The 13,022-nt window shown below is 50.7% G+C and overlaps 1 protein-coding gene across 4 annotated transcripts in view; it reads right to left on the bottom strand.

Annotated features, from left to right (window-relative positions):
• KIAA1671 (KIAA1671 ortholog) overlaps positions 1 to 13,022 on the bottom strand; it is a 201,523-nt gene that overhangs the window by 186,008 nt on the left and 2,493 nt on the right. The gene's annotated exons all lie outside the window — the stretch shown is intronic.

Below are 13,022 nucleotides of genomic sequence, written 5' to 3'. Positions count from 1 at the left end.
GTCAGTTAGGACTCTGACTCTTGATTTCGGCTCAGGTCATGGTCTCAGGGTCGTGAGATTGAGCCCTGCATGCAACTCCTCACTGGGCAAGGAGTCTCTTGAGATTCTTTCCTCCTTCTCCCTCTGTCCCTCCTCCCCTGTGCTAGAGCACTTGCACTTGCTCTGTGTCTCTAACAACAACAACAATAAAAAACCAGATACCTAGTTTTCACATCACCTTTTATTTTCACCATTGCTCTTAACTAGTATGTAAAACTGTGTCTTGGGGCATCTGGATGGCTCAGTCAGTTAAGCTTCTAACTTGATTGTGGCTCAGGTCATGATCTCAGGGTCATGAGATGAGCCCAATGTCAGGCTCACGCTGGGCATGAAGCCTGCTTAAGATTTCGCTCTCTCCCTCATCCTCTGCCCCTCCCCCCACACTCATGCTCTCTCTCTTAAAAAAAAAATAAAATAAAAAACTAATAAAACTGTCTTGTTAATGAGGCCATGTACCTGCTTCACCCCACTAGAAGGTCTGACCCATAAAGGCATTGAATCCTGTTGTATCCTTAGTACAGAGGTGCCTGGAACAGAGCAGGTGCTCAATAAATAGTTGCATGAAATGGATGGATGGGTGGATGGAAAAATGGTTGGATGGATGGGGAATAAATAGGTGGGTGAATGGATGTATGCATACATGGGTACATGGATGGATGGGTGAATGGGCAGAAGGATGTATGGGTAGATGGGTGGATATATGTGAAGCATGATACATACACTGATGACAGACATTTGGGTGGGTAAACTGATGGGTGGATGGGTGGATGGATGGATGGATGGACAGATGGATGGTTGGATGGATAGGTAAGTGGAAGGATGGATGATTATATGGAAAGATGAATGGACAGATGGATGGGTGGAAGGAAGGAAAGATGGGTAGATGGAGGGGTGAATGGAAGGAAGGAAAGATGGGTAGATAGAAAAAACAGATGGGTAGATAAAAGGATGGATAGAAGAAGGGATGGAAAAGTAGATGGAGGGTAGGTGGAAGAATCAATGGAGGACCAGATCTTTTGGATGATTCTGAACGTATGCTCATGAGAACAAGGTCCTGAATTCAAATCTCTCATGAGTATGGTTTTCCAAATGGGTGAAATGAGATCAAGCATGGAAAGCATTTAGCAAGTGCTCAATAAACATTAATCATATTATTTTAGTTATTGTTAAGCACTGTAGTATATATCTAGGTGGTTAACATTTTGGTTGATTTTTGTAGGGTATTGTGTGTATGTGTGTGTGCTGCTTATGTTCTATAATGAATCTGTATTGTTTTTGCAATAAGAACCACCCTCTACAATAACTCTATATTGTTTTTGTAATAAGTACCACCCACAGAGTTACACTTAAAGCTTAGCATCTCTCTTCAGCATCATCTTGGGTTTCGGGCCTGGTCCAGCTGCCTACCCTACAGCTACGCCCTCACAGTACACACACTCTAGAAGCTGAACCCCCCGCCCCCACAGGATCATTCTCCCCCTGGAAGCACTGTCAAAGAAACATGTCTGGAAACAGTGGCATATGAAGGGTACAGCCTGGTACACCCAGGCCACAGCCCAAGCCAGCAGCATGCAAGGCCAGCTATCTTCCCAACACTGCCTACTAACCAGACTCCTTCCTCTGTGCTCCACCCCCCAAAAACACAGTTTCCCAAATTCAGTACCACATCCCACAACAAGAGTCAAATTATTCATTACCCAATTAGGGAGACATCTGGGATGTGCCACACTGTGGGTACAATATTCAATCTGCGGAACCCCAGGGGTACCTCCAAAGACTCAGCAGCCATCCTTCAGAGCAGCTGAGGGTGATCGGGACCTGGGGGACCACTAAAGGGGGGCAAAGGACAATGAAAACCAGCAGTGGTTTTCAGGATCGGCTCCAGAAGAAGCCGTCACAGGGGCAGGTGCTCCAAATTGCAGACGTTGGGTTGGGTGGTCTGCCTCGCATACAATCAGTGCTGCAGAGTGACAGCAAAATAAAAATAGTTAACCACTATGGCTGCCTTTTATTGATCACTTACTGAGTGCTGGATGTCTCACTACACTGTCAAAGGTGTGGAGCCCTGGTTAAGTGTACCCCCAAGCAATGCGGAATCAGACGGCAGGACAGTAGTTATTAGCAATTGCAACTACAGTTTATTACAAGGATTCAGTGTGACGATCACAGCAAGTACTTAGCACCGGTCTGCTCAGTCAGTGTTTTTGTTATAAATGTACGAAATGGCAATAATCGGTGGGGAGAAGGCCCTGACCGTGTGCCTGGCTGTGCTAGGAGCCTTTACATGTCGTGGCACAACAATCTAATAAAGGGAGACCTCCTACCAGCCCCATTTTACAGACAAGGAAGCTGAGAGCAAATCCAGTCATCTAACTCACCCATGGTCACAGAGGGAGCAAAGGGGGACATCACTTCCCTCCCCTGATATCACCAACCTGAAATTCACCTCGGAAAACCAAGCCCCATTTACCGCTTCCTCTCTCCAGCCCTCTTGGTCCCACATGTGTCCAGGTGACTTCTTAGCTTCCAGACCTTCTTAGGGGGTAGCCAGCTGACCCTGCCCATCCTGAAGCCACAGCTGCAGCCAGAGCAGGAGGAGGAAGGTTTCCTGCTGAGCTCATCTTACAGGGGTCACTTCCAGCCCCCTGGGATCCTCCAACTGCTTTAACTTGGACAACGCCCAGGCCTCAGTGGGGACAGGAAACATCCCCGAGCGATAAAGATCAGGACTGGCTTCTAAGAGCATCCAGAACGCTTTGTGTGGGCCAAAGCACCCGGCCCAACCCGCATTCTGAGCAGCCCTCATCTCTGACAGGAAACTGAGCACCACTGGGCACTCCCAGAGGAGGCAGTCTGGGGGTCCCCCCAACCTAATGTCCAAATCCACCACTTTTACATTGCAACATTCCTAGAAAGGGGCCCACCGCTCAAAACAAGAAAAAAAATACACATACAGATAAAATAACAGCTAACAGAAATGATGCATTTGCTGTGTGCCAGGCACCTCTAATCCTTTCACACACATTAACTCCCTGAATCCTCACATAGCCTCACATTACAGAGGAGAAACTGAGGCTCAGAGAGGGGAAGTGAGCTGCCTAAGGTCACACAGCTGGGTCACAGAGCCAGGATTAGAACCAAGCTGCCTGAGAATAAAGCCAACATCCTGACACCCAAGATATGACGCTGACATCTTTCAATCCCATGGATGTGCGCACAGCGTGACCGACAAGTCTAGAGGTCATACTTCAAAATATCACCACTGGTTATCTTTAGAAGTGGGATTAGAAGAGTTTTATCTCCTCCTTTTGGGTTATCTATTATTTCTAAATGCTCGCCAATGGAGAAAAAAAAACGTATTGTATTATAATGTAAAACTATATGATGTAAATGTAAATGTATTATAAGGACAAAAAGAGAATAAAAATTATTAATTTGGAAAATGAAACAAGAGTCACTTAACAAGCAGTAATCTCAAGCCACTACATGCCAGGCATGCAGGGGACAACCGAATAAGGCAGAGGGACCCACCAAGTGTAGCACAAAGGTACGGGAACCCCATAGTGCTCCAGAAAGAAGGGGCCTCACCTGGCAGCGCCACCCACCCAACAGGACAGCACAGACGGCGACTCGCTGAGAGCTCGTGGCCAAGCTGGGAGGCAGGCGTCAGCATCCCCATTCCACAGGTGTGGACACTGAGGCCAAGAAGGGAGGCCACTCCCGTGGTGGGTGACAAAACAGCCAGGGCTGCTCGGCTCCACCTGGGCAGCGTGTTCAGGCTCCGGCTGCCGTCCAAGGGACAGCCACGGTTCAGGGGTGACTCAGGCCTTAGAACAGGAAGTGGGTGACACCCAGAGAGCCCCCACAGAAGCCCATCTGACCCCAACCAAAGCCAGGGCAGATGGCTCACACTTGTTCTGCTGGGTCAGCCAGCATTCTGGGCATTCCAAAAATTCTTCCAAAGCTTTTTGCTGTCCCCCCGCCCTTCCAACAAAACCCCCATTTTTAATGAACTGAAAGAAGGAAAAGCAGAAGCTTTTCCTGTGCTGTGGGCTGTGATGAAGACCATGTGCATAAAGGCGACACTGGGAGGCATGACCGCCTCCTTTCCAGAGTTAGTGCCGACAGTAACTGTGCACCTGTCGCCGCTCCAAGGAGAAGGGGGTCTGCTTGGTGCCAACACTTCCCCTCGCATCCAAATCCCAAGTGCCTCATGGGAAACAGCTTGGCTACAAACTGGCAGAAGGGGAACCAGGAGAACAGTGCCCGCGGGGCCCCTACTCCCCATCCCAGCCCTGAGCACACCACTCTCGTCCCCCTCCTCTCTCTCCCCTGAGAGGGCAGAGGCCATGTCCCAGGCAGCCCTGAGACCCGGGCCCAGGGCAGGCCCTGGTACACAGTAGGCACTTAATAAATAACAAAGATGAAAATGATCAACCATCCCAGAGGAGGAAAGGAAGTGCTGCCCTGGAAATTCTCAGGGGGGGGAATGATATTTCCCACAGGGTCAGGGGATGATGGGGAGAAGGCATCCAGATGCCTTATGCATTATTATAGGGAGTCTGGGTTTGCAGGAGGCAGGCCTGAGTTCAAATCCGGACTCTGCTACTTTTACCTCAAGCTGAGTAAGAGGCTCTGGAGCTACCCTTTTCCCCGGTGAAAGAGGCCCAGAGAGGGGAAGGGGCTTCCCCAAGGACACAGCAGAGTAGCTGCCACTAGAACTCAGAGTCCTGACTTCTGGCCCAGAACTCATTCCACAACACTGGGTTCCCTCCCATGACCTAGGACCCCCTCACAGGCCAAGCACAGCCCCTGGCGTGCAGGTAATCAGTTCTAGAAACAAAGACAAGAGTTTCCAGGGCTGGGGCCTAACATGAGGAAACAATCCCTGGCAGCTTCCCAGGCCAAAGGGCCCTGGGAGATCCCCCAGCAGTCCCGCCCCGGCCCGGCCCGGAGCACAGGGCAGCGCTCCGCGGGCACAGCGCCCACTGAGGCCCAGGCCTCACACCCGGGCAGGGCAGCGGGCGTGATGTCACACGGTGAGCTCAGTGTCCCCAACGGGCCCGCTGGCATCCCCTTCTACTGGGAGACCCCACGACACCCGAGTCTCCTTCTCCCAGCCGTGCCTCACCACCACCACCCCCTCACCCGGGTGAACAGGCCAGTCCCAGAAAGGGCTTTCGTCACTGAGGACACCAAACAAAAAGAAAAGAGCTATAAATAGTGGGCTGGGAGCCGTAGCCTGACCCAGAGCCTTTGCAAATACAGCCGGGTCCCCAACGAGTGGGACACCGGCGGTGATGTTCACACTCCAAGGGGCTCAGGGCTCCCCGCCTGCCACTAGGCTCTCAGAGACTCAGCTTCCCCGTCTGTAAAATGGGAACGACACGAACACCATTCTTCATAGGTGGAAGAAAGGATTCTGTAAAGGAGGAGATAAAATAATGCACAAATGCACATTTCTGTCCAAGGAACTGGAATCGGAGTAGCATATACGAAGCAGTCAATCCAAGCTAACTGTGACTTCTTATTATAGCCACTGTTACTATTTCTGCTGCTACATCAAGCAAGAGAGATTTATATTGTGATTTATAAAGCAATTTCTTGGCGTATCTTTTTTTAAAATTTTATTTATTTATTCATGAGAGATACAGAGAGAGGTAGAGACACAGGCAGAGGGAGAAGCAGGCTCCCCATGGGGAGCCCAGTGCGGGACTCGATCCCAGGACCCTGGGATCACAACCTGACCCGAAGGCAGATGTTCAACCACTGAGCCCACCCAGGTGTCCGCCTTGGCATATCTTACAGACATTTGTTTTAAAGACCCTAAGGTGATCTTTTTATGGGGAAGGGCTCCCATATTTCAAGTGCCTCCTGTGTGCGGGCAGCTTTATATGGTTACCTCACCCAGTCCCACAAGGGCCTCACAGGGAAAATCTTAGCATTTTCTTTCCACAGGCGAGGACTGAGGCTCAGAGAGGCCAAGTCACTTGCCCAAAGTCACGCAGCAACCACGTGATAGAGACAGGACAGAATGTTGGGGCTGTCCTGCTTTACTGCCAGGGAGGCAGCTGGGGTGGGGGGGGACACAGGGGCCACTGTCAGGCTGCGTGGACCTGCATTTACCCTTCTCAGAGGTGACCCTGGGCGTGCAACTCCCTCCTCGAGCCTCGGTTTTCTCTTCTGTAAAATGGGGCCACGAGAATCAAAAGAAACACAGATGAGCACCGTGTCCAGGAGAGCACGAATACTCTCTTATTGGTTTTATTTTACTATAAATACCATCAGTGTCCTCAAAAGCTGAGTCTCACCAAGTGGAAGAAAGGCAGCTTCCTCATCAACCCAACTTTTTTTAATTTAAAGATTTTATTTATTTATTTTTAGATGCAGGGGGAGGGGTGGAGAGAGCAGGAGAGGGAGAAAATCCCAAGCAGACTCCACACTGAGCACACAGCCCGACGTGGGGCTCGAGCTCACGACCCGAGCCAAAACCAAGAGTCAGACGCTTAACCGCTTAACCGACTGAGCCACCCAGGGGCCCCAATTCCAAACTTCTGAAGGCACAGAGACCCAGGCAGAAACCATGAGGTCCCACCAGGCCAAAAGCTATCCTTTCTCACCTCCAGGGACATCTCAGCGCATTGGAGACTCACCTACAGATGAGGAAATGCTCAGAGAGGTGAAGTGACCTGCCCAGGGTCACACAGGAATCCATGCATGGGGCACCCCGGAAACTCTACCTACCCCACCCAGCATCCTTCAGAGACCCACCCTGACACCCAGCTGAACCCTATTTCCCCCACAGCCAGCACAGGACCGGGCACATGATCCACACAGCATCAGTGTTCATCAAATGAATGAAAGAAGGAGTGAGTGAGTGGCCTCTAACCCTGCACACCTAGCCTGGTGGCCTCCACCAATACTCACAATCACGGCTTCCTGAAGCCCGCCGAGTGCCTCCACCACGGGCAGTGTGAACATTCCTTAAATTCAGAGCTTCTGGGACTCTTCCCTGGCTGGGGCGGCCCCAGGTTCAAGAGTGCAGAGTGTTGTTGTTTTTAGGATTTTATTTACTTGTTTGACAGAGAGAGAGCACAAGCAGGGGGAACAGCAGGCAGAAGGAAGGGAAAAGCAGGTAACCCACTGAGCAGGGAGCCTGATGCAGGGCTCGATCCCAGGACCCCGAGATCATGACCTGAGCCGAAGCCAGATGCTTAACCGACTGAGCCACCCAGGCGTCCTGAGTGAGGAGTGATTTATAAAGGCACTAGGTTCCTCCCCAGCAGGTAGTGTCTGTCCTGGGGAGAGAATGTCATATAAACAGGAACCCAGGGCAGCCCGGGTGGCTCAGGAGTTTAGCGCCGCCTTCAGCCCAGGGTGGGATCCTGGAGACCCAGGATCGAGTCCCACGTCAGGCTCCCTGCATAGAGCCTGCTTCTCCCTCTACCTGTGTCTCTGCCTCTCTGCCCCCCCCCCCTCTCTTTCTCTCTCTCTCTGTCTCCCATTAATAAATTTATTTATTTTTTAAAAGATTTTATTTATTTATTCACGAGAGAGAGAGAGAGAGAGAGAGAGAGAGAGAGAGAGGCAGAGACACAGGCAAGGGAGAAGCAGGCTCCCTGCAGGGAGCCCGACGTGGGGTCTCTAGGATCACGCCCTGGGCTGAAGGCGGCACTAAACCGCTGAGCCACCGGGGCTGCCCTCCCATTAATAAATTTTAAAAAATAAATAAAATAAACAGGAACCCATTAACAGAAAGCCCCCCAGCTGCAGCAGAAGGGGGCAGAACACCTGCTCAGAAGCAGAGATCCTAGAAATGTCCCTCTCCTCACCCCTTTCCCAAGGCCCTGGGGATTCCCAAGACCAGAAGCAACCTCCCTGCGCCTCTGCAGACTCATAATAATACAAGATAACAATGAAGATAATGCTGACGCAAGAACGCACGTTCATTAGCACGCACTATGTACGAGCCCAGTTACTCTGGCAGATGCCACTATTACTCCTATTTTACAGACGTGGAAACTAAGGCACAAGGGGTTAACTGCCTGGCCCAAAGTCACACAGCTGGAGAGTGCTGGTGCTGGGCTTTGAACCCAGGCAGTCTGAGTACAGAGTCCCCACAACATTCCCAAGAGGTACTGGGAATACCCGGTTCTGCAGAACTCCACATTCCACGGCAGCCGGGACAGCAGCAGCTCCACGCGCACGGGCACCAGCGGCTGCTGACCCACTTCGCGCCAGGTGTTGCATAGCCCTTCTCGCTGAGTCACAAGCACCGACCCTACGTCCACTTTACAGATGGGAAAACGGAGGCTCGGAGAGGTAATGAGGCTGGTGGGAGGTCGTGTGGCCCATGGGGGCAGAGCGGGGATTTGAATAGCCTTTCCCTGGCCTCACCGTGCTCCCCGGCTCCACTGGCTGCAGGACCACAGCCTGAGGGACTATAAATCAAATCCAAAGCAAAAATCAATCAAGGGGCGCCTGGGTGGCTCAGTCAGTTAAGCATCCAATGCTTGGTTTCAGCTCAGGTCCTGATCTCAGGGTCTTGGGATCGAGCCCCACATCAGGCTCCACACTTAGCATGGAGCCTGCTTAAGATTCTCTCCCTCTCTCTCTCTTCCACTCCTCCCATGCTGTCTCTCTCTCCCCCTACAATAAATTAATTATTTTTTTAAAAATCAATCAAGGGGTGCCTGGGTGGCTCAGTCAGTTAGGCGTCTGCTTTTGCCTTGGGTCATGATCCCAGGGTCCTGGGATAGAGCCCCACGTCGGGCCTTCTGCTCCATGGGGAGCCTGCTTCTCCCTCTCCCTCTGCCTGCCACTCCCCCTGCTTGTGCTCACTCTCTCTCTGTCAAATAAATAAAATCTTCAAAAAAAAAATCAATCAAGACAATGATCCCTCACCTTCCCACCTCATATCACAGATACAAAACACCTCCTTATCCGATATCATGTTTGAGCTTCACAGCAGCTCTGCCAGAGAGGGCACACTGTTCCCATTTTCCAGATGGGGAAACTGAGGCTCGCACACAAGAACCACCTGTTCTGGGTTATTGACTCTAACCAGGTCTCCTTATGCAGAGCCCTGCGCTGGTGTGTCCCTCACAAATGAGGCACAATTCTCAGCACCCCCTCCGGGCTGACCCTCAACCCAGACTCTGTCCTGCCCCATCAGAAACCTGACTGTGACAGAAAATATATACTCCCTCCCACTCAGCCTCCATTAGGGGAGTATATGTCTTTCTGCCTGATGTTGGGCTTGGCCGTGTGTCTTGCTTTGACCAAATGGGAGCAGAAGGAACACAGCACGAGTTCCTTGTAGGGACTTCCTGAGGCACCGTGGGCTCCCACTGAGCTCGTGAGTGTCTACTGTCCACCACAGAAAAGCCACTGCCTGGAAGCCTGGCATCCAGGTGAAGATACATGGAGCAGTATCAAAGCCTCATGGCCAGCCAGCCCCCCCAAAGCCCCGCCAAGTTCAGCTGAGTCCTCTGCTGGCCTGGGAGCATGAAACAAATGGTTTGCTGTTAAAGACAGCTGCAACTTGGGAGATGCTTGTTACACAGTATTATCATAGGAAAACCTGACTAATACAAAGCCACCTATTTCTAGAGGGAAGTAGATGGACTTGTGTGTACAATGGGCAAATATCTTCCAGGGTACAGTCCCCCAACAGGCTGGATTCAAACCCAAGGGCTGCAGAGTGTGCTGCCTGCAGGAACTATCACTCTCCCTCCATCACACCAGACGCTACTCCCGCGGCCACCAGTAGGACAGCGCCATCCACTGTTCCCCCCCCTCTGAAATATACCTACAGGCTCTCTCTCCCAGGCCTCAGGAGGAATGTGAAATGCACAACAGCTCAGGAGGGAACCGGGGCAGGCTCCATCAACATCCCAAACACCCTTTCCTCCAACGCTTCCGCTTCCTGGAATCTGCCGTCCAATCGGAATGCAAGAAGTGTGCAAACACACAGAACAGAGATGTCTATTACACCAGCGTGCATCACAATAAAACCCAAACTGCTCAACACCCATGTACAGGGGATCTGTCTGTTCAATAACTAATAGCACCTTCAGGCATTGGGGTATATTATTCAGCTTTTTAAAGAATAGGGGTCAGTCAACACATTCTGGAATGGGAAAGTACCCAAATCTATTTTTAACTTATGTGTGAAATTCTTTGTCTTATAATCGCTGTTGTTCAAAGACTATGTCTACACATAAGGATTCATGTGCTTATTCCGCAAGTGTTTGCAGAGCAAACAAGTGAAGACAGGGTTTCTCTGCCTTTTTGGAGCATGAAGTCTCGAGCTGGAGGAAGGGTAACAACTCCAGTACAGTAAGTAACAAGCAGAAGAAGGGTAACAGCCAACGAATACTGAGCACGGGCCACAGGCCAGGTCCTCCTTCGCTCCGCACAGCAATCCTCAGAAGACCCACAATTTGCCCCTGGTCAGAGAGGTTGAATCACCTGCCCAGAGTCACACAGCTGATAAGTGGCAAACCCAAGATTCAATTTCTTCCATGTGGCTCCAGCGTGAGCATAAAAATAACTTAGATCGGGGATCCCTGGGTGGCGCAGCAGTTTGGCGCCTGCCTTTGGCCCAGGGCGCGATCCTGGAGACCCGGGATCGAATCCCACGTCGGGCTCCCGGTGCATGGAGCCTGCTTCTCCCTCTGCCTGTGTCTCTGCCTCTCTCTCTCTCTGTGACTATCATAAATAAATAAAAAATTTTTAAAAAATAACTTAGATCATTAGCAGAGTGTGGCAAGGGCTGGCACGAGAGACTCACGTGTCACTTAAAATACTATCATTTTGCCATCTTTGAAGTATTTGGTGTGTTACATATTACTTTCACAGTACAAAAAAAAATTTATCTATCTATCTATCTATCATCTATAGCATACATATGTGTATCACTTCTGACTCAGTGATGTAAATACTCCATGATCACACTTTGGGGACATATTTATACTCTTAATAGAGACTAGGCTACAGAATATTTCAAAGGTCATCTAACTGAGCAATTAACAGAGCAGCAGTATGAAGCAGAAGTCCAGCACATGCTCATTTGCATACCAGCCTAACGTAGCCTCCCCACCACTTGTCCTCCCATCTGATTGACCAGATTCCTGAGGGCAGAGGCCCTTTGAAATTGCCCACATATGATTCTCAATAAAATATTCATCGGATCCAAGGGGAAAAAATGTGTATGTGTGTGTGTATGTGTGTGTGTGTGTGTGTGTGTGTGTGTGTGTCCCTCAACTGCCGCAGCGTGTTGGCATCCTTTTAAATGACAGGAGTTTGAAAAGTGCAAGTGGAGAGAACTCTCGGACCCTCAGCTTCATAAGCCACAAAACCAAGTGTCCCCAAAACAGGCATCGCCCAGGTTTGTTGTGAAAAATTTAAAAAATGAACAAAGAGTTCAGCCCAGAGCCTGGCACATAGGAGGGGTTTAGTGAACAGTTGGTATTCTGGTGTGTTCTGTGCTTCACTTACATTCTCTCCAACTGTCCCATTTTACAGAGGAAGAAACTGAGGTTTTAAGTGGGAAGCGGCTTGTCTGGGGTCACAGTCCTACCTGGAGAGGTGAGTGGGGTAAGGAGGGGTAAGGAATACTGAACTCCTAGACAGAGATGTTCCTGTCTTTTTTTTTTTTTTTTAATTTAGTCATTTGAGAGAGAGAGACCAAGCAAGAGCACAAATGGAGAGGCAGAGGCAGAGGGAGAAGCAGACTCCCTACTGAACCGGGAGCCCAAGCTGGGGCTTGAGATCACCAGGACCCTGGATCATGACCTGAGCCACCCTGGCATCCCCTTCCTGTCCTCTTTTATATCCCAAACCTGGCAAAGCCTTCCTGCTCAGGTACTTAGGGAGTGCCAGGGGGTGTAAAGAGAAAATTTTATTCCCAATGGTGTATTCATTCAACACACTCTGTGTTCTGGGCATACTAATTAGCATGCAATTCTCCAGTTAAGCCATGCCTTTGCCTGTGCTGCTCCTTCTGCCTGAAATGTCCTCCCCTTGCCTCCTACTCATCCTTCAAGACTCAGCTCAAGTGTCACCTGCGGATGCCCGGCTCCCCCTCCCCACCCCCACACACGCTGGGTTGGGAGAGGTGCTCCTCGCTTGAAACACATCCTGATCACAAGCCAAAATGATAATTATCATACCCATGACTTAGTGAGCGCAGGCCAGTGCAGACCCTGCGCCTGGCACTTCCATGTACGCTTCACCGAGCTCACGTAACAGTCCTTGGAGCGAGGGGAGGATCCATCCTATCCTGAGCCCATTTTACAGATGAGAAAATTGAGTCTCAAAACAAGTATAATGCCCAAGACCACAGCCAGGAAAGGTGGGGCCTGGGTATGCCCCCAGTAACCCCCCACCCCCACCCTGGCTCCCTCCTTTCTATCCCTGTCCCCTCCTGGAAGGCCTCCTTGGGTTTACCCTGCTGCACACTGACTCAGCCTCACCACCCCGAGGCTTCTCTAATCCACCTCAGAGACTCCAAACACCCCCAAGCTGTTAAGTTGGAAGCAAATTCAAATCCCTGCTCTACCACAGTGACTGGCAAAGACCTTGCCACATTACCAAGTCCTGCATCTGTGAAATGGGAATAAGGAGCCCCGCTCCCCCACATGGGAAGGTGGCAAGTGCAAGTGTGAAGTCCCAAGGACGTGGATGTTTATGACCATCCCTGGCCAGGTAGACCAGGAGCGCTCAGAAAGGGTTGCCAAATCGGATGGAATACTGGTAGGACCTTCAGGCCACTCCCTCATGGGGTTTCCTCCTCGGGGAGAGACTGCTCTGCTTCCAGGAAGGGGTCTTCAACTGCGTGGCTCTCTATATATCATACTGACCAACGAACGTCCCTAAGCAAGTTCAGACAACCACTGCCTCTCATCTGGATTTTTCTAGCAGCTCCTCACTGGCCTCTGAGCCTCCTCATAGGAACAAGGCAAGCTTCCCAAGACATA

Source organism: Vulpes vulpes, chromosome 10, assembly GCF_048418805.1.
Source record: "Vulpes vulpes isolate BD-2025 chromosome 10, VulVul3, whole genome shotgun sequence".
NCBI lineage: Eukaryota > Metazoa > Chordata > Mammalia > Carnivora > Canidae > Vulpes > Vulpes vulpes.
Note: the sequence above shows the minus strand (reverse complement) of the source record. Positions and strands in the feature narration are given on the sequence as shown.